General features: G+C 49.5%; 2 protein-coding genes across 22 annotated transcripts in view; both read left to right on the forward strand.

Moving 5' to 3' along the window:
• The window catches only part of LOC126571062 (nicotinamidase), a 52,545-nt gene extending 52,277 nt beyond the window's left edge, over positions 1–268 (forward strand). For all 10 annotated transcript variants that reach the window (XM_050229294.1, XM_050229295.1, XM_050229289.1 and 7 more), the window contains one exon: positions 1–268. This exon is cut by the window's left edge and continues 1,924 nt beyond it. The gene's annotated coding sequence lies outside the window, so the exon portion shown is untranslated.
• A 9,225-nt stretch (positions 269–9,493) lies between these two features.
• Positions 9,494–22,101, forward strand: part of LOC126571501 (glutamate-gated chloride channel) — a 72,771-nt gene continuing 60,163 nt past the window's right edge. For all 12 annotated transcript variants that reach the window (XM_050230053.1, XM_050230052.1, XM_050230057.1 and 9 more), the window contains exons 1-2: positions 9,494–9,616; positions 10,519–11,273. The gene's annotated coding sequence lies outside the window, so the exon portion shown is untranslated. The remainder of the gene's footprint in view (positions 9,617–10,518; positions 11,274–22,101) is intronic.

Genomic DNA, 22,101 nt, shown 5'->3' on the forward strand with positions numbered 1-22,101 from the left:
CTACTTAAATAGACTAATAGGTTTTTTTGGGACGGCGCAAAAATGCGGTACAGGAAAGATGGTAGCTTTAAAGCTGGCGCTCTGGCGGTTGCAGGTTCAAGACATTCGTGAGTGATAATTACAGGTTGCCAGATGATAACAAAAGAGATAGGACTTGGTAAACGGAATCCATACTCCAAAAACTCCAAAAATCGGTGAATGCAAAATTGTAGTGATTCAATATTCAATAAAACTAGTGCAACTTGTGCTGCTCAAAATGGTTGAATAATGTGTTTTCCTTGTTAATTTAGAAGCGTATAACTCATTTTTGGTTTGCGGGACCGGTCGGTTAGTCCAGGAAGACGAAGACGACCCAAATGTACCATTTATCATCCTAATCATGCGCCTTACATTGCTCAGCAAAGCCTTTGGGGTCCATGTGTCATATTTGTTCCGACTATTGTATGACATTGTAATTTCCGAGCAACTCCATACCGGGAAGGAACGGAAGGATCTCCTCACAGTCGGCAACTGCTCGGCTGCAGGATACAACTCTTCTTCCACTTGGTCCTAAAAAGGGGTTAGTGTATCAGCGCGCCCGCCCCGGGGCACCGACGACATGTGTAATCCGACTTAACGTCTTCCGAATCGTTTGTCGTTCCGAGAAGGCGCCCAGTGCGCCAGTGGGGTGCGGTGCGTGATCGAATCCTGTAGAGCGCGCGAACCAGACACACGCGTACACACGTTCCGGGCTCACAATCCGCTCGGAGCGATGCTAAACCGATGACCTTTACATACTTGTAGAGCATCCCATCAGGCGGAAGGAAGAGGGATGGAGGGGGATGTAATTTATCGGAAAGGATTTCACTAAATGCCATTTGTACGTCATCGACCTTTCGCCACCGGTTGACCTGCGTGGTTAGGTGCGTATCAGGTGAGGACATCAGTCAGTCTGCACCAATCGGATCAACAGTGAATGGGCTCAATGCATTAATACGCTTTCCGCCCCTGACTGTTAACACCCGGACACTCGCTCGCCATCCCGGAAAACCGACCGCAATGGTGCGCCCGTGGTGGCCATTAGGCAGTGGCGATAAAGTGAGATGCTGCCAGGCTAGGAATTGATGCCAGGAACTCGAACGTGAATGTTTAATGTTGTGTATGATAACGCTCATGGATGATGATATTTTAAACGCCGTTTCCACGCGTTGTTTGAGTGGACCGTCCTCGTTGGTTGGTAGAAAAACTTGAAATTAATTAGCGCGAACTCAGAACGGGGTTTTTATGGTTTTGAAATCGTCGAGAGCCATTTGAGGGGAGCTTTTTTGTAATCATACGGTCAATAGCGTTATTAGTGCAGAGGTTATTACGATTGGAACTAATCACTCTCGTGGAATGAAAAGGATTGAGGTTATGGATTTCCTAGTGTTGCGCAATGCACAGCCATCCGGATCGTAGCAAACATTGCCACTTACTGTTGTTGATTTGAATGAGTTGATTTATTACACTTATCAACTTGTTAGAACCGCACGAAAATTCAATCTTAAATTTTTTTGAAAAAAGCATAGATGATTGAAAACAAAAAGCATGGTCAAAATATGCCGAATTTGTCCTTTTCATGGACCGACAGCAATTACTGTATTATTATTATTATTATTATTATTATTATCAACTATCAGCAGATTAGCGTCGTCAAGCTGTGGTGGAATCGCAATGAAGATTCCCTAACAGCGCTCGGCTCAAGCGCAACATTGTTTACGCGCAACATTGTAGAGTCGAGCGCTGTTGGTCGCGAATGCGCGATATGCTGCGATCAGCATATCGCGCCGTTGAGAGCGCGAGCGTGAGAACAACCCCCGAGGGTTCTCAAGTGTTGTTTACGCGACTCGAAAGAATGCGCTCGCAGCGGACTCGGATGGAATCCGAGTCCCGTGCGACCACCGACCACGCGAGAAACGCTGACGCGGCTTGCTGCGTCAAGTCGCGTCGGTCACCAGAAAGTTGTGAAAAATAAAAATCTTTAGTCTTAACACCACACCGAGCGGAGTAAGATCTCTCCAATTGGAATCCGAAATTGGTCATCCCCACGGGTAAGTACGGTTTCCCGGGTACGGGCACGACAAAGCAACAGATAATAAAGCAATGAATCAGCAAAACCCGTTTGCTTTATCTGTTTTCCACATCAAACTCTGTTGGTGATCCCATGCAGGTATGAGTTTTTCTTTCCCTTCAAACGTCTTTAACTGCCAAAGGAAATCAATTCTTGACGCGCATTTCTTCCTACAGAATGGAAAACGGAATGATTTACGAACACCACAGCAACAAGGGCGTGTAATCCAGCGGGTCGGATGAAGAGCTTATCGATGCGTCTGCGGTTCGCTATTTCTTAAATCATTCCCGCGTCCATTGGCCACTGCACTTCGGAGTCCTGCGCGAGTGCGGAATGCATTCTTTCTCCATTTCTTTCTCCATAAATTCTCATCATTCATCGCCGTAGATTCGTAGAGCGCTTCTCTCGCAGAGAGCCCCACCAACATCTTGCCAACAATGGTGCAACGCGGACAAAGGCGAACCTGCAAAGAGTGTGTTTCCGTCGGAGAAAAATAAATTTCCAACCACTCCAAGCCTCCTTTTATCCCCCTTTCTGACCGTCCGTTGATAACTTTTCCAATAAGTGCAGCTAAATCTACTCAGATCAGCAGTGTCTGCTGTGCGCTCATTACTTATTTCGTTTCTTTCCCGCCCGGTTGTGGGCAACACCATCTAGCCAGCTCAGTCCAGCTCAGCTCTTTCTTCGCTCCAGAAGGTGATTCCTATTATGAAAACATTTCTTCTTCAGCCAGTGAGAAGAAGATGGGGGGTGTGTGTTTGCTTTACTAGTTCTGCCGCTACATCAACGAGATCGACCGCCTTACACTATAGCTTCTCGTCGAGAGCTTTCCCAGTGATGCTTTAGCACCACCACCGCCACCACCACGACCACCACAAGTAGTAAACCCGTTCCATCTCGATGCTGTTGCAGTTGCAGCTGTTCAACAGCCTCGACTGTGCTTCGACGATGACGACGTGAAGGGCTTCTTCTGGCTTTTCTCTGGCCATAAAATCGCTGGAGCCTTGATGGGGGGGGGGGGGGGGGGGGGTGTTGTAAAGGTAGAGGGAGAGAGACAGAGAGTCGGCGGGCACGGAATCCAGCTGCGTGCTAGCAAAGATAAACATATCGCCGACCGAAACTTTCCGGTACGCTCACAATATATCTTTTTTTTTCTTCTTCAGCTTCACTCTTTTTTCATGTCTTTCCGGCGTGTGTTTGTGTTCTGTCGAGTTGTTTCTTGTGCGAAAGTTTGCTGTGGAGCGGAGGAGGTGTCAAGGGCGAGTGCGGAGCGTGCGGAGACGGTTGGACTGTTTTACAAAACCCCGGGCGCGATCCATAACTGCAAACGCACCACGACAGCACAAAATATGTGTGCAGTATGTTATGCACCAGCAGCAGTAACGAGAAGACGATCCCCATGCCATCCTTTATGCTGCTCAAACCAATCCCCCGTTGTGTGCGGGCGGGCCAGATGCGAAGTCGTAGCAGGCGGTGCGAGGTGTGGTTCATGATGCTGCCACACAGCTGCTGCTGCACAACGTAGTAAGCATTGGCGTACGGTGAGGCGAGAAAAAGCCCTTCGGTCGCTCGTTCGTTCGTTCGTTCGTTTGCTTGAAGATATGAAGAAAAAGGATGATTTCTCGTTGGCCATCACCGGAGAAAGGCGCTGCTGCTGCTGCTGCTGCTGCGGGGTCTGCCGGGCCTCCGGACATTTTGTTCCGGGGTTTCCAGGCCGTGCGCGCTTGTGCGTCTCGACGCTGTTCGCCTTCGCCACCATTTAGCCGTCCTCGAAGCAGATAAGTACCTTTTGACGTTGATGTCGTCGTCGTCGTCGTCGTTCGCTGTTGAGGTTGTCGTTGCATGGTGATAGTGATGGCGTTCGGCATGCCAGCGTACAGTGTGTGATGATGGAAAGACGCCGAGATGACGACGACGACGATGGTTTTTGTCCGTGGCTTTGGTTCGTCAAATTTACTCATCTCAACAGCACACAGAAAAACACACATACAGCACAACACTCGACCATGGTGCTGGTTTCACAAATAAAAGGAAATCATGTTTTTCAATGCTTTTCAGGAAACGGGCACCCGGTGGAAGCGGACGCGGAGGAAGGGATTCGTGAACGTGGACGACGCGACCCGACGGAGGACGTGGAACTAGATAATCAATCTCAATTATTTTTTATGTTCCTCTTCTTATTCCATTATGATGACGCCAGTGCTATCGCTGAGCATACCGCAATCCTCCCGGGGCCTCCTTCCTCTGCCTCCCTAGCACGCTGATGATGAACGTCATTGCCGTCTTGGACGGGGGCTCATCCCGGCGATGCATCCCGCTGGCATCGCTCATCGCTTTTCTTTCTGCAGCCTGTGCCATGCGCGTTCCTTGTGCTAACGAGAAGGGACAGATTTCCGCGTTCCGGCTGGCTCGATTATGCATCGACGGCGAAAGCTGGAAGCTGGAAGTGCAACGACAGCATCATCCTCCCCGTGGCGAACACCGTGATAATGCTTCGCTCTCTCTCTCTCACTCTCTCTCCCGCTCCATTCCTGCTCTCTATCCTGCAAGATCCAGATTTATCGGAATGCTGAAGATGGATGGAGAACAGCGCGCCACATCGCAAACAGCGTGATCAGCGAGATAGTTTGCTGCATGTTTTCTTTCACTTTTCTTTCCGCCTCCTTTTCCCGGAGTTGTTTGTGCAGACCAATCAGGCAAGTGGCGTAGACATACACGTACGTCAAGGACCAGCACCAGGGCTGGAATGCGAAAGGCGCTCGCCAATTGAATGGATCAATCGGAAAGTGCGATATCGCGATGCACTTCACTGCCCTCCCACCAGTGAGCGCTATCTAATTGATTGGTTACCTACTCATCTCTCAATTTTCCCACCCCCTTTTTCTCCACCCCCTCTCTTCGAGGAATAGTTGTCCAATCATGGCGACCGTTAGTTGGTTGTGCTTGGAGCAGCGCGTGATGTGAACGGAACATGGAAGAGATACTACTCAAAGATCGTTACACTTCATCCGACATCGAACATTCGCAGCAGCAGCAGCAGCCGCGTCCGCACAAGCATGTCGCTTGTGGGGACAAAATATTCATTACTCAAAATGATTAATGCGTGCCATCATCATTCGTCCAACTAAGGCAACAGCAGCAGCAGCAGCAGCAGAACAGAGCAACACTCGAGTCAACCTCGCAGTAGGCTAGTGGACGGGGGTCCAAGAGCGCTCGCAAGACAAATGACGCTCTTTGCTGGTGTATCGGTGTGTCTGTGTCGGTTACAGAGCAGCAGGCTGGGACAATTAGTTACATTTCACAAGTTTTGGTACGCCCGTTAGCTGCCTTTTAACATTTATGTTGTAGTTCCATCGTTTGCTTTTGTTCGTCATTTTTTTTTTCGTTCTCCTGCGTTTTTTATTATTTTTTCTTCTGGCCGCACTCTAACCGTGGGGTAACTAACGCGCTGGCATCCGAAATAGCGGGGGAAGGGGATTAAGGACAGGGTACAATGTTTCTGGCAGCACAGTGAGCGGTGCACGGTGGGAGTTGGATTTACGAAAAAAGTTTTATTGCCCCGAGAGCGGTGAGCCAGCCATTCGGTGGAAAAAGGGGTAAATAGGAGGGCGAGCGAGAGTAGTGAGCACATCGGTTCCACTCGGTTCTCCTCGAACCTCGGTCTGTTTTTGACCGCTTTCCTTTCGCCAACGAGCAACAAGATGTTACATTGGCCACTCCATCAGCTGCTACGAGGCACGGGGAGCGGAGGGCAGCAACTTGAAACATTGAAACATAATGTTAAACATTTCATCAGCCAGGAATTAGCCTGGACAGGACCAGAAAGGCAGGCCAGTTCGTTAGGCCAGCAAATGATATATTACGGAACTACTGTCCGCTGCTGAGTTAATGGTCCTGGAGTGCTTTAAAATCACTTTAACAAGCCAGCGCCAATTTGTTGCCAGCAAACTTCTAGTAGTAGCCACAACTGCAACTCACCAACGACGATGCTACGTGGAATGGAGTGCATGGAGCGAGAAGAGAGTTTCATTTCAATTGATTCCACACCACTTGAACTTTGGCTCGATGAAATATTCCATGCAAATTACGATCTCGCCCCCCCCCCCCCGGCCCTTTTTTGCATCCTCTCCTTCCTTTCAAAGCATCCTTTCGACGGTAGTTCCTGTGCTCCAAATAGACGATTCGCCCAAGTTGCCCAGAGACGGAGATCGAAATGAAGCTGTTTCCAATTGCGGAAGACCACAGAAAAGGGTTGGGCCGGATCGATAAACTTTCGGTGCAAAAGTTCATCTTCTTCGTCCGTTCGGCCAAACTAGCCGTCCCCCTAGCGGTCCCGGTCCATTCCATTCCGGTCTAGAGGGCAAATCGGGGGAGTCTGTCCCACAGTCCGTCCACACAAACTCCCGGGGCTCACTTTTCAACGGGACAGGTTTACTGCACATTATGCCACTCGACGGACTCGAATTCATTCATCACTGTCAGCACACTGGTCTGGGGTGCGAGGGGTAAAACCGAGAACATCCCTGTCGTTATGCAATGTCGACAGAGCCATCCGCGGACCAGCCCGTTGGACCGGAGCCCTTAAGGCATTCCCTTCCCTTGTCCTATCACTCGAAAGCCGGGCCAGTATCTGGACCACATCGGATTGGCCGGTGCGGTGAATTGTGTAAGAATTTGCTTCATTACCCTCCCGGTTCCAGCGGGACATCACGGGATGGCAACGATTTTCTCGCAACGCAACGCACCACGTCATCGCCAAACAGTGCCAGGGATCTGTGAAAAGGGATCTGCAGTAGGCCGTGGTGACCGCAGCGCCCTGAAGGAATTATGCAAAACTCCGGGACCCGGTCGGGTGCGTTATGCGTTCTGGTGGTCAGCTGCTGTGCGATAAATCACCGTTTCCGTGGGCCGTTGTGGTCAACGCAGCCCTCCTGAGGAGGGGTACCGTTTGTTTGCTGCTTTGCGGCTCAATAAACCGTGGCCTGCTGGCGCGTAACTTTGCTGTTCCCAAGGGAAACACATGACATGGCCTGCTGCTGTTGCTGAGGTCTGCCAATCACCGCGTGGCTGCTAATCGTGGCAGATCGAAAAGTACGCTGGGATCATTTACCGCTGGGAAGCGGCCACAGCCTCGGTTGAGGCAACAGCGGCGACCGTAAACGGTTCAGTGGCTAAAGTAAAATGTATGTGAAGCAAACATTACACCTAAACGGCTCATGATTAGCGGGCGATGGGCAATGATGGCGACCTCATCTTCGTCCTCCCATGCCTCCCATTACTGTTCCCGTTAAATCACGGATCAACATGGCGCGCTTGCTGCATTTAAACGTCTCACTTTTGGCGTCTCTGAGCAGTGGTTGCAAAAAAAAAAAAGTAAAAGGCCGTCGGCGTCAATCTTAACCAAACTCGGTACTTCCTTCCGGTACGCCCTGGCGCTGGTGGTGCTGAGACTGGCGCGTCTTTCGTTCCGCTGGAATGGCAACGACGCAAGCGAGCCCATAATCGTATCAATTCCTTGAAATGGCTCATTCCTGCACGCCGAGCCGAGGAAATTGGACCACCACGCACACATACACGGGCGCATGTACCATCCAATGGCTTCATCTATGCTGAGCTGTGAAAATCGAAAAGGAACAGACGGAATATATAGGGGGGAAGGGGACAGCACAGGAAGAAGAGAAACGACGAGAAACAATTCCCTCCACGGCATTGGAGCGTGTCCTGCCTGGGGAGGGATTTCACGTGGCCAACGCCAACGCGCCAACAGCGTGGCCATCAATGCCGTCGATCGTTCATTCTCATTCTCGGTTCTCGGGGTGCAACGGGGAGCGAGGTGGCCGAGACAGCAGGCGTCTCCATGGGGCGGTACGACGCCATTCTCCCGTTGGGCAAACAAAGTGTGTCCCTCACCTGGGAGTGTGAAGGACCGATACCGGTTACGGTTCACTTGCGCTTCATCGTGAAGCGAACGGTGGAGGTGATTCCCACGGCCATTACGTCACACCGGTGGTCGGCTGCCACGAGTAGAGTTTGCACATTTGCTTTAGTTTCCCTCTTTTTCCTCCACTTGCCAGGAACGGCAGCATCGATGTCACCGGTAAACAAACGGATGAAGGTGCTGAGTGAACTCGCTGGCGCGTGGAGTATCCTTGTGAGGTGAGTGGATTGCGTGAGCTGAAGCATGAACGGTGGTCATGCATTTACTCACTTCAAGGAGAGAAGCAACCGAAGGCATAGGCAAACCCACAACGTAGCATAAGAACTATAAACCGTGGAAGCTGTAACCGTACGGTAACGGGTAACTCCAGTCACCATCGCTCTGGTAATGGACTTTGGAGTGAGTGTTTTGGCATTTAAATGGCGCTAAAAATTTGCATCTTTCCTATCGTGGCGTGGCGTTATCAGAAGCAGCAGCGGCAGCAGCAGCTTCTTATACTGGTGGTGTACAAGATAATGCCGGAAAATTGCTTTTGGGAACGTTTCAGGGGTAGAAGGACCATGGCAAGGTCTTGCTTTAAGGCAAGAAGGTAAAGATACATTCAAATGCAAACGAAAGTCATTTCGAAAACATTGTCACAGTTATGGTAAACGATGTAGTTAGAGGCACTGAATTTTAGTTACAGAAATGAAACGAGTGTCACATTGCTGTGGTCTGTGGCAGTTTCGTTGTTTTCCCTCACACCAAGGAAGAGTAACGGATGATTTGAGATCGCTTTTGAATAAATATTATGTTTTCTAAAAGAGCATCACTAGAGTTACGCAACGGAGAAGCATAAGAATGGAACTGCCGTCTAGCGCCACTTGATCGGTTTAGCCTAACCCTGGATATTAGTGATTTGCCATCAAGCCCTTATCCCGTTATCGAGGGTCCTTATCGAGACGTTCACGATTCCGATGATCTGCTGTACACGTTCACGATTAAGGTGAAGGTGGTAACTCAGTAGTCACTTTCGCTTCGATAAACGCGAACGCATGAGCGATTCGCAGGAGCAGAGAAATAGAGAGAGAGAATTGGAAGGCGAGTGTACGCTCTCCGACATCATATGATTCATTGCGGAGCAGCCAGATCAACGCTCTACTATAGGATGGCACTCTCGTGAGCAGCATGCCCACACCGCCAGTGCGTGGCGTTCTGGCAAATCAAAACGACAAAATGGCAAATAAGAAGTGTGCGGAGATTTACATTTCAGTCGCTCGGCTGCTCGCATACTCTCCCATCCGCTCTTTGGTGCTCTCTTGCTCGGCGCTGTTTGCTCTCTCTCATCGCGACCACGACTACTACGACCAATGCTGCCGTTGCTGCTGCCGCTGCTGCCTAGTAGTGAGAACGTTCTCAACCTGCCAATCAAGGAAACGAAATCGACGATTCGCAGCGCTCACCGGAGCATCTGCGAGCAGCAGCGAGCAGCAGCATCCAGGGCAAAATTTGGTCACAATCGATTTCAGTCAGGTGTAGGTCTGCGTTGCGAGCTGGTCACAACGCCTCCGGGTCCGGGACCTGCTGCCGCCCAGTGAATTTTCAGTGAGGTTCAAGTTTTATTTGTGGTGTTTTAGACAGTTTTTCATCGTCTGGCATTACACTGTACTCTGTACTTACATTCACCAGTGTGTGTTTGGCTCGTGTGTGAGGAGAAAGGCGGATCCCTTATCCAAAATAATTGAAGGAGGAACGGGGCGAACCTAGGGCCACAACCCAAAAATCCGATTCAGCAATCGAGGCCTCTAGAAGCGATAGGCAAATGGCAAAAAGTGAAGATAACTTGAATGAAAAAGACCACTGTGGTAGTGCGCTAAGTAGTAGCGAAAAGTGCTTCTTCCCCCGAAAAAGTGTGATACGAGCCAAGAGTCTGGTCTCATTTCCCGAGTGGTTTCACGCCCAACCCAACGCGTATAGCCTCTCCGCATGCGATGCGAATTCCCCACCTCAAAGAGGACCACTTTGGCGTGTTTCCGTTCAATGAAGCACAGGAAGCACAAATCAGTGCGAATCACAAACAACGATATTAATCATCTTTGCACTTGACTTGATTCCTATTCTCGGTCCGCTCCTTTAGTTAATCGGTAATGTAATCACCAGGAATCTGAGCTAATCGTGGGCACGGAGATTGAAAGCAAGTCAGGCGTTATCAACATTTAGCTTGATTGTGAAAGCGTCTTTATTTTCATCGCAAAATGATCTCGATAAATTAGCGTTCACCTTTTAATGAATTAATTTATAAAAGGCTTGCAACAGTTCCAGAATATTTATTGAAAATAGTATTTAAAGTGATTGTTTCTGCATCAAAACTGCAACAGATTTTGCTTTTAGATGTATTGAAACAACTAAAGGCAAAAGAAAATCAATCATTTTTAAGATAGAACATCAGCTCTTTTTCATCAGAAATTGACCACCTCCTGCATTCCATTCGTTCGATCTCCTCTGTGTGTAGGTTTTTGTGCACTTACTGCCCACTGAAGTGTAGCTGAAGCGAGGACGAGCGACAATCTCAATCGATCCCTTCAGTCAGTGCGTCACTGGAGCGTAACGGATCGAAAAAAGGGCAACGGCAACGGGTTGCTGACCAGAGTCACTGCAACGCACCTTCATCTTCCCAAACAGCTGATACGATCGCACGGTACACCCCCGTCCTACCTGGTGCACCAGCGAGAGTGAAAAGATGCGACGAAACTAGTGCTGAGTGCAACGTGGGCACGACTCCGTCGAGTGGCCAGCGTCTTCGGTTGTGACCCCTCCCCAAAACGGCTGCGACCACCGTTCGCCAAAGTGAAGCTAGGGAAGAAATGCCAAAAAATCACGAACGATTCAGTGACTCGCTTGGTTCGGTGTAGGAAGAAGAAGGCGCTGTTGTGACTGCGAGAAAAATCTTTTGCAGCATAGATAACCCGCGATACGGCGTCGTTTTACTGGCGGAGTGCGTTTCTTCTTATTGAGCATGTTTGCTGTTTAAAATAGTGGTGCTCCTAGTGGTGATGGTGGTGGTGGTGGTGGTCGTAGGTGGTGTTGGTGCGTAGGATCGCTGGCTGGTGCACGAGGTGCTGATTCGCTTCCACTATCGACCCTCCGGCCTGAGAGCATCACCCGCGACAAGCGAACCGAAAAGCGAATAGAAAATACCGAGACCGCCCGTGCCGTTGTCGTTGCACGTGCACTTAGTTCCATCAATTACTACTCGAGTACACACAGGTAAGCCACAAAATACGGCCAGGAGACCGTTAATAAGCCTTTGAAACCGTGAGCTACTAGGCGCCTCCATTGCGCCTCCATTTTTTTTTAAAAAAGACAAAAAGCATGTGTTGTCTGCATCCATTCCTTCCATCTGTCCTGTTGTGTTGGTGGCAAATATGAAATGTTAAAATGGGGTGTTTTTTCGCGAAAGGGGTGCAGCAGATGAGTTGGGTTGATCGCGTGTAGAAAGCGCCCGAGGCACCTCCCCATTTGCTGTTCCTCGGTGGTCGAGTGGTTTTGGGTCGACAGAAAGACGAAACAAAACAATGTCAGTGCCAGCGTGCGTGCCAGGAGTTGTGTGGTGAAAGGGAGACCCCTCTTACTCCTTGCCCTCTCTCCTCACTCGCCCATTAAAAGTGTGTCAGTCAAAAGCACTCTTGGATCTGAAGCTGGAAAACATCCAGCGCGGCGTGGATTGCTCCTTGGTTGCCAGCGAGCAAATCCTGATGACAGCAGTCCCGACTTCGCCTACTTCGTGCTGAAAAGGGTTTGAGTTTTTGTTTTATTAAGGAGCTGAAAGCTCGAAAGAACCCGGACTGAAAAGCGGGCCAGGTGATAAAATATAAAACTTTTACTCTTTCATTCGCGCTCCATCGTTCGCGGTGGACCTTCGCCGCTCTGGGTTCTGTGTTATTTGCAAAAACAAAAAGAAAAAAAAGCAGGCCACGAAAGGATGCTGCCAGCACCGTTTTTACCCTGCCCGCCCTCTTTTGTGCTCTGCCACCTCTCTATGTTCCAAGTTGGCAAATGAAGGTAAAGCCATGCTAAGCCCGAAAGCCGAGTGAGGCGAGCGACCACCGACGAGGACGGGCCGAAGCGAGGAAGCGACAAAAACAGCGAATCCAATGTAGAATCACTTGAGGCCTGCCACCACCAACACCAACACGGGCAGGCGAGTGAGCGAACGTTATCAGTAGCAAATGGGCATGAGAGACCGAGCTACACATACCAAGATCCCATCGCACAAACACAGCGCACGCGAACGAACCTTCATCAAACACATATTTTTGCGAAAAGCGTACGCGTATTCTTGTACGGTGGATACGGATGCTCCAGCTGGGATGCTGCGAAAACACCAACATAACGCCCTATCCCGATGGTGAATCTATTGAGTCGCGCTCTCGTGTGCCCGCTCTCTCACTGGTTTACGTGCGCGTTGTCTCTCTCTCTCTCTCTCTCGCGCGCGTGCTCTCCATGTTTATTCATCCATGCTGCTTTCACTCGTGTACAGCGAATCCAAGCAGCCTTCTCTGGTGTTGCAAGAATGTTGTGTGCGGTCGGTGGAAGCCAGCGCGAGAGCAAATGGGGAGAGTCCGTTTCCTCTTCCCGGACTCGGAAAGCTCAACAACAAACAATAAAACAGGCTGCGAGGCCGTCTTTCGCGTGCGGTCTATTTTATTGATGTGTGGATGTGTAACGGACGGACGGCGAGCGTTGGATGCTGGAACAAAACAAATACGTGCTACCAGCTGAGATGGAGCTGGGGCCGTTGTCGCCCGGAGCACGCTCAAGGAGTTTGGTAAAAGGTAAAAGAACACAAGAAGAAGAAAGCACGAGATTCGTGACGGCTATTTGTTCACCAAAGACCCCCCCCCCCTGCCAGTGCCTCAGGCACTATGGTTGCCGAGCTTTGGTGAGTGAGCGCGCCAATCTCTTTACACAAAACTCTCATGATGGATGGGCGCGATCCGGTGTGCGATGGTGTTGGTTAGCAAGTAACCAACACCATCATCCCATCAGCCATCGAGGATGAAGGAGAGCTGTAGCAAGGCTCGTGGGCTGCGAAATTAAACAACCCTCGTCTGCTCTCTCTTTCACTCGTATGGGGACACACATACACACGTACATACTCTCTCTTTTTATCTCTTTCCCGCTCTGTGTCTCTTTCTTTCACTTTCTCTCCCTCTCTCTCTCTCTCTCTGGTTGCTTTCTTCGCTCTCTACCTTTCTTCTTTCCATCACATCCCCTAGCACACATACACACCCATCGAAGCAACCCTGTGCCGAAGTCGGGCACAGCCTCCTGTGCTCCACGGTTCACGATTTTTTTTTACTTAGGTTGGAGGGAAAATTAGTTGTTGTTATGCAAAAGAGGCGACACTCCTTTTTCGGTTCTTCTTTCCTCGTCATTTTCTGCGCCACCGAGAAAATGGGGACTCCGCTTTTGCACCCCCCCACCCGATTCGCTGGTGAACTTTTTCCCGTTCCCCCAAGGGTGATCATCATCCCAAGGAAGGTGCTGGCGGCAAATTGCACCATTTGCTGTCTCCCCCTCCGAGGGACCAGAGGGTTGGAAAAATCGTTTTCATCATCTAATCTGACGCACCCCTTACCCCGCCGGGCCAACCATGGGCTCAAGATAAATCAGAGGGCCAGGGCATGGTGCGGCCATAAGCTGCGGCACATTTATGAGCCATTCCGCTCTTGCGCCACCCCGCGTCAAGTGACATTTGCGGGGATTTCTATTGCCTAATCTCGTACACGGAGGGCAGGCAGCTGTGTGCGCCCGGAAGTGGACACAAATTTATGCCCTCCACCCTGGGCACACCCCGGAAGATGAGCACAGATACACACAGAGACTGAGGTGGAGTGTAAACGTAAACCCAACCCCCCGAAAATCGGTTCGATGGTTCATCTCGAACGCTGTCGTTCGGTTGTCCTTCGGTGCGCAGAGCATCGGGCACTCGTGTGCCCAGGGGTGCGGGTGCGGGGAGTAATTAAAAATCAATTTTCCATCCATCCATCGCAGCTTCCAACTTTCGTCGGAGAGGGCGTGATGGAGAGTGACAGGCAGGCAGGCAGGCAGGCAGGCGGGCAGACAGGTGGGACAGAGAGAGAGAGAGACAGTGGATGCACTCGACAGCAGGATGAAGTGCTGAGCTGAGCGCGCTCGGGCTCGGGAATAGGTTGTGAAGCCGCTAAATAAATTGTCCCGCACGCACACTGGCTTACTGGATCGGTAAATACGTACACAGAAGCACCGTTCGCATACACTCGCGCACGAACGAATGGTTTCCGTGCGCCCTGTGCGCACAAGATCCCAGTCGCTAGGCTGAATAGATTGATGTTTGTTGATGGGTGGAAGGGGGATGAGGGAATCCATCATAAACGGGAACCACGGCCACATCATTCCAGCGAAGAGAGCAGCAGCAGCAGCAGTAGCAGTGGAAGGAGGGAACGACCTCGTAATGGATGGCGAGCGAAATCACGGCACCCATGACAACGGCAGGGCATGGCCAACATGGACCAAGCTGCTCAAGGACATGCCGGATGGGAGGTGGGAGTATTTGAGGGATCCGGAGAATAAGGGTCTCGACGCTGTTGCTGCTGCTGCTGCGGTAATAATGTGTTTTGCAGCGAACCCGAGAATCGCCGTGCTACGCGGAGGAGCAAATGTTGTTCGATATTTGTCCTGCCTTCGAACGTAAATGAATCCGAACCCTCGGAAAGGTTTCCTCCTCCATCTTTTTTTGCTATCTATGGGATGGGGATGAAGGGCTGCGGATAGGGCCCTGAAACGGGCGGACGGACGGTTGGTCAATCGTCAATTTGTCATCAAAAAGTGATCACTTGGGTGTGTCCCGCTGTTGCTGCTGCTGCTGCTGCTACTGCTGAGGCAGCGTGAACAGGGGGATTAGACGATTAAGGGAGCGCTACCGGTGGTAAGGGAGGACAATCTCGGCTGCTGGTGCTGCTGCTGCTGCTACTGGTGCGGCCTTGTTTCCCGTCCAAGGGATTAGTACGAGATTTCTCGGAGCTCGGAGAACGGATCGGAATCGAATGGAGCCGCCACGCGGTGGTGCCGTGGTTTTGATGGAGAGGCTTAAGGCACGACAGCCATTTGTTTTTCACTCAAGAAGGATGTAAACGGTGTAAAAGGAGAAACGGTTGCAGGATGGAGTCTTTTATGTTGACGGCAGCCCTTCGGCTCTCGAGGGAGGGGGTTGTGGTTGTGGTGTAGTTGTCGCTCTCTCGGTGCTGGAATCATTTTCCAATTTATCTGCCTGCTCTGGGAAACCATTACAAGTAAATCCGTGGTAAATGCAGCTGCTGCTGCCTGTTTTAGTTTGACGAGTTGTTCGCCATAAAATAGAGATCGGTTTTTTTGTTGATCTTCTTTGAACATTCAATCGATGTGCACTAGTTGATGCCTTTGAAGTAAGGAATGACGATGGTTGTTGGCTACTAGATGGAGCATTTGACAACTAAAAATGACATTACAGGGAATCTATTAGGACGAGTGTGGTTGACAAACGGAAATTAAGTAGTTTAATGTGCATTCTAAAATAGATTGTTCATAGATAATGTAAAAATTGCTACTATTTGATAAGGTTAAATACCCAAAAGACTAGATTGTGGTTCCTAGATCGACAAGATTTTATTATAATCTTGACTTCAAAGGATACTAGATTGACATTGACGTGAGCTACATTTGTGTCTCTTTTTACGAAATTTCTATAAAAAGTCTCAACATGATCTGCCATGTCTTTAGATCACTTTATGCTAGCTAATGGACATTAATAATCAACAGAGCGTTGAACTGAACTGACTACATTGAGTTCTGATGCACTACAAAAAGGCACAAGCTGGACACAGGAAAGACACAGGAGGCACAGGAAAGAAGCAACCTAAGTGACAGGTGTCAGAATGTGGAGCACACGCCGGCTGACACGCCAAGTCGTTGGTCGATTCTTTATTTTCTTCCCTGCATCCACTTTACTTTCTCTCGAGCTGGTGCCTTACTGCTGCCGTTCTAGAAAGTAGTAGCATTAGAAGAAGTAGTACAAAGAAAAAGAAGAAGCTATACTTCGAATGTTGGCCTCGGTCCTAGCCGGCAAAGTGTGCGCAACGCTCAAAGCAGTTGGCTCGTCGCCCAGATGTCTGCGAACCACCGTTGGCCGTCTCCGAGACAGACTCTGTACGATTGCTGCATTTGCGATGGTTCTCGGTGGTACAAGATGGGGTATTTTCCCTCCCGGTGGCGTGTCTAGCTCCCTCTCCTCTTCCCCCTTCCCCTGTTCACAACTCGCATAACGGTCGCCGGAATGACGACGATGTATTAACCTACATTTGCTCGCCGAAAATCCAAACGCTACCAATGTACGCCAATGTTCGGTACGCAATGTTAAAGAAAAACTCTTCAACCGATCTTCTCCTATCTCCCCACCAACCCTTGCTTCCAGACATGCGGTCAGGGGTGCGACATTCAGTTTCATGGCGTGGCGGACCGCTGATTAGATTATTAATAAGCACCCTTTTTTTGCGGTGCAGTGCAGCATCTCACCGCAGCATAGCGGAAGTACAGCTCGTCATCGCGAGGATCCCGGGGGTGTTGGGGTGTTTCGCGAGGTGTAATGGGGTTGAGGGGCGAAGTCGAGCCGATTAATTAAATTTTCTTAGTCTGCACGCGTGTGTGTGCGGGAGAAAGTGGACATGAGATCATCTTCTACGTCAAAGGGCTCTTCGGCGGCTTAATCGATTTAATAAATCGTGCATTACTGTTCCAGCTCACACAGCAACAGGAGAGTTTTTGGTTAAATTGTAGACAAACCAGTTGAACATTCATAGAGGGCGTTATATTGGCCCTATCGGGTTGCATCGAGTGGGCAATTTAGTTGATTTGTTTTGAGATATTTATTCCATGATTGATTGGAATTGATTCATCGCCTACACAAAGTAAGAACAGGTATTGATGCATTCGTTTTGAAGTATTTTAAAGAATGTAAGTAACATTTCACGCACCTATAGGAAGCTCTTTAAATGACAATGTGTGTAAAAACCTGTGGTCACCTTCACGTTCTAAACCAAATCACCACCAAAAAAGTCCAGCGTTAAAATTACCTCAAATTATTATGACAGTACACGGGGCTCTGACACTGGGATTCGTTGTCGTCGATGATGGCTACGCGAACGCTGATGATGGTGCGTAAAGATCAACAACCACCACCATCGTTAGCATCGCCACCTTACGCACACATAGGTCATGCCAATGCAACACCGGGCAAACATGCGGCGAAAGGTGCAGTGTTTCCTCAAGGAATGGTGGAGCGAGTTTATAAATAGTTCACACGTTGGTTGGTACGAGCACGTGTAGTTGAATCAGCCGTCGGTGTTAATGCACAGCTCGTCTGCACCTACACATGAACCCGAGGTCTTACGCACCTCGCCGTAACGCAGGAGAATCTTTTAATTCGCTTTTTTCGGTGTATTTCTGCAAAGCAACAACGAACGATCAGTAGACAGGCGTACGATCGGTGGCACAAGCGGTGCCCGATATCGTCGCTTTCTCTTCGCAAAAAAAAAACACAAAAAGAGCGGCAAACAGGTGCGAGTTTTGCCGGTTTTTTCGGGCGGCAAGAATGGAGCCAACGGTCGGTAGCTCAACCTTCCCCATTTTTGCTCATTTGCCATTACTAGCGCTGCGGTTCGTACGCCTAATGGCATATAAACAATCGATGTTTATTTTGCATCGTAAAATACGCAAAAGGGTCGTGGAAGGGGTGGGGGAACATTGATGGAAATAGGAAATGCTCGGTCAACAGAACATGATCCTGTTTTGATTTCTGAACCGCCGTCTTGTTTTGCTTGCCAATCGGTATATTTTCTTTCGATTTAGCATAGCGAACGATTGATGTACCCCACCGATTGAGGACCTCCGAGTGATAGTGAGATAAAGCGGCTCTGCCGTCTCGCAGGCTGTATCGATGATCAATTGATGGGCAGTGAAATGTTGCCGACGGATCGTATTGTTTATCTTATGTAGTAACGGAAACACGACTGCTTAGATCATCCCCATCTTTTTTCACCAGAATGCAATCAACAATTGACGTAAAGCCTCACCATCACAACAATGGCTTACTGTTTGCGTTCAAACTTAACCTCACTGTTCCTTCCAAGTTTCTAATTTTAATGACACAACCTCGCTACCAACAAGACAAACATTTAATCTCGGCATCTCGGCGTATCATCGCTCCTTCCCTTTCTTTATCTAACGAGAATTCTAATTTATCGCACCAGCAATCGCAGTCAACGCCGTCGCCGGTGGTATGTGTGGGTCATGAAAAATATCATTTTGCTCTCGAAATTTACGATTCCTTTAATTTAAGATGACAGCGTGTGAGAGGAAGGGAAGCAATTCTGGGATTTCTAATACAGCTGATGAGTAGAGAAAGGCCTTGTCGACGAACGCGAAGTGGTTGAGGGTCGATTGTGATCATCCTTTTGGTTAATAGTTAAAATCTCATAAAAAAGAGCGAAAGAGCCCGCTCGTTTGCTGTCGAATAGTGGGGCCCCTAGGTGAGTGAGGTGGTAAATAGTAAAGGCCCGATCCCGACCGTCTGCTTGGTCGCTTCCGTCTTTTATGATCTATTTTTGCACAATGGCTGGTTTGGCGAAAGTTTGTCCCCCCACTCCTTTGGCACCACTTTCGCTAGCTGCGAACGTAAATGAAGTGGATTGTTATGTGCGTGGGATGTGGAATGCGTACGAAAGTGTTGGCTCATTGGTAGCGCAAGAAAGATTAGGGTTTTTGGGGGCGCCAGTTTGACGTGTTGGTTTCAATTATTTATTTTGAAAGTAGCGGCTTCTTTCGAGCGGAATGAAAAAGGTGTTCTCTGGATGGTGCGATACACGGGATCATCTTTCACTTGCAGTTAAGTGGTATATGACCTATTTTTTGGCAGTTTACTGACTAATTGATCATTAAACACTGAAAAAAGATAATTTTGAAACGAATTTAAACATGAAATATCAAATGAAAACTCATTCTAAGAGTTCTAAGGTTAAAAGATTCTTTCTTGAATCGCCACCTTAATGGCCGTGCAGTGAATCGAAGATCAATTAATCGTTAGCGCAACGAAGCTTCCCTCAATCTAGTCCAACACTATTGTGTGGTTGTATTTATGACATTTTCAAGACGACATAAATCTCACTCCGCTTACACCACAACACAGTGATACAGTGGCATGTGACTTCCTTTACCCCGCGCGAATCGCCCGCGACAACCGCCCACTGGATCGCTTTCCCGGTCTGCCCGGTGGCCACGTAAATCACCCAAGTACCAACCGACCTAATGATCTCCCGAAACACACTCCCATTAAGGGACCTTGCGCGCCGCCACCGAAACCGAATTCACATTATCGTTACATTTATGACCCTGCTCATTCATCACGGAATGGTTTAGCGACGGAAGCGACACCAGGGGATGGACCAGCAGCGTTCCCGGAGTGCTCCTTTCACGGCACCACGCCACGCCAGAGATACTTTTTAAACGCTTAACACAACCTGCCACTGCAAAAACCACCACCGTGAGCGTGAGGTACTAATTAACGCAAACTTCCACCTTATCAACTCGCGACTGCGTCGATCGGTGGCAACCCGATACGGTGCGCCTGGTACCGGATTGCCAGAGACCAGGACGTCGGCTTACCGGCTGAGCAATTTATTTGATTTATTAACGGGCACCGCACCGCATGTAAACAACACCACCGTGGCCACCGTTACACTCCCGGAAGCCCGAAGAAGCCATCTTCAACCTTCATCAACGAAATTTGGGGGAGGGAAGGGCGATGAATTTGCTGTTGCCGCTGCTGCTGCTGCTGCTGCTTCTTCCTCTTCATTCACGCATCGGGCGCAGGACAGTTGGCGAGTGGCCTGGTTCGTGATATCCCCATTAAGGTGGAAAAGAAAGAAACGTTCGCTGATTAAAAGCGGATACAAATTGACTCGCTCGGATACCTGAGCCCCACCCACCCATCGCTCTCCACCATTTCTCTCCTGCTCCGGCAAATGGTCGCTAATTTGCTTCACCCATTATAGGGCCAAAGGTGGCCTGGTCCATGGCATGGGCTGGGCTGGTGCCGGAAAAGCGATTCTCCTTCTACCGTGCAGCTCATAAATTAGTCACACGAATTTTCATCGGCAGCCCCCGTAGCCTGTCAGCTGAACCGATTGCGACGCCACCGCCGAGGTTTTTGGCTCCGGAAGTCTCTGGTGCTGGTGGAGTGGAAGGTGGACGATTGGTGGCCCTAACGGGGAAATGCGGATCCGGCGTTTGCTCCCTCACCGCTCACCGACTGTGCTAATGGCGAACGAGATTTAGCTAAATGTTTACGCTTCAATCATCGGGAACAGCCAACACCTCCCAAAAAGCCAACGCCATCGCCATCGTACCTCCATCAATTTCATCTGTGGCCGAAAGTCGCTCGGTTTTGGCTTGTTCGGTTGTTCGGTGCCGATGGAGGCGCCCAAATAAATGCGCTGGCACGTGCTTTCTCTGGCGGATGGGTGGGCGGTTGGGTGTTGATGATGTGGTTGCCACACACCCATCGTTCCACAGATGGTGACGATGGAGTTGCAGGAGGACGGCATCCCTTCGCAAAGTCAAATCGTAACGAACACTGTGGGCTGGGGCGGTGGTTTGCGTGTGTTGCTCGATTAAAAATGCATCACACTTAGTTGCTCGATCGATCTGCGGTCCATAAACTACTTCCCACGACTCGGCAGGGAACGCTGGTGCATTGTGTTGAAATGGTTTTTGACCGAGTGGTTTTAGGCCGAGCGGTTTACCGGAACCACCGGGGGATTTAAATGTTCCAGCCATGTGGCAATTGCGGGCTCAAACGCTTAGTTATTACATGGAAATGGGTGATTGTAATTTAGATCTGCGATAGGAATGTGTAATTTAATTGTGCATTTAGATACGTGGATTGCATTTAGACTCACGCCAAATGGCGACAATAAAAGTCATTTAATCGATTTTTTAATAACAATAATAGTGAGAATAGCTGTCAAGAGCAGTAGTGAGAACAGCCTGCTCTCACTGAATGCTGAAGTAAAATATCCAAGTAATCTGTTTCTGTAAAACAAAAATGCTATTCGCATCTTTTCATTCTCCGGACATGATTTTTAAAATTCTGCGAACAAAAGTTTCATCTTCCGGCCTATAACTTTAGACCGCCCGCACGAAGTCCCTGTGGGCGGCCAATTTTACTGTAAAACTCTAAAACCCTTGCCCTTAAACAGCTTAAAGCCCGCGTTGTTGCCCGCGTGTTTTAACCACTTCACAGTAACCATTCCAGTGGCCCCCGACGACGAGTCGGTCTGCACAGATTTACTGCCTCACTGACCGGCCCATCTGAGATAACTCTTTAACAGGTTTTTCGGATCCGGACAGATGGGCGTTTCCTTGGTGGGCTGATGTGAGAACTGGAACCACTCGGCTGGGAGAGGTCGCTCGGCCGAAACGTCCCTAAGTAAGGCATCTTCATTTTATGGAAGCATCAATTTCACGCTAATGCTAAATGGAACCAGGAACCATCAGATGGAAGCACTGCCGGTGCTGCTGCTGCGGCTGCTACTGCGGCTTTCACCGTCCGTTCCATTATGATGTTTTGGGCGTGCCTGACCTCCTCCTCATCCTCCTCCTCATCCTCCTCCTCCTCCTCCTCCTCCTCCTCCTCCTCCTTCTCGTCCTCCCTACAATCACGCCTTTATAGTGCTTCCCGATTTCATTCTCCATCACTCCGTAGCTCGCTCTTTCTCGATCCATGCTCCGGTCCAGCAGAAGACCACAATGGCTCGAGCCATTTCCATTCAATACTTTCCCATGAATGACCATGGAGCCTTCTACACCACCACACGACGTCCGGACGCCCCAAAGTGTCTTAAAAATAATGCACCTCCCGGTGCGGTTCGTGAGCTCCGGCCTCGCCGCGCTTATGGCCTATTTTCGGACATCTACCGGGGCCCCATCATGCACCATTTCCGTCAACACATCCGGGCCACGA

This window comes from Anopheles aquasalis, chromosome 2 (assembly GCF_943734665.1).
Source record: "Anopheles aquasalis chromosome 2, idAnoAquaMG_Q_19, whole genome shotgun sequence".
Lineage (NCBI taxonomy): Eukaryota > Metazoa > Arthropoda > Insecta > Diptera > Culicidae > Anopheles > Anopheles aquasalis.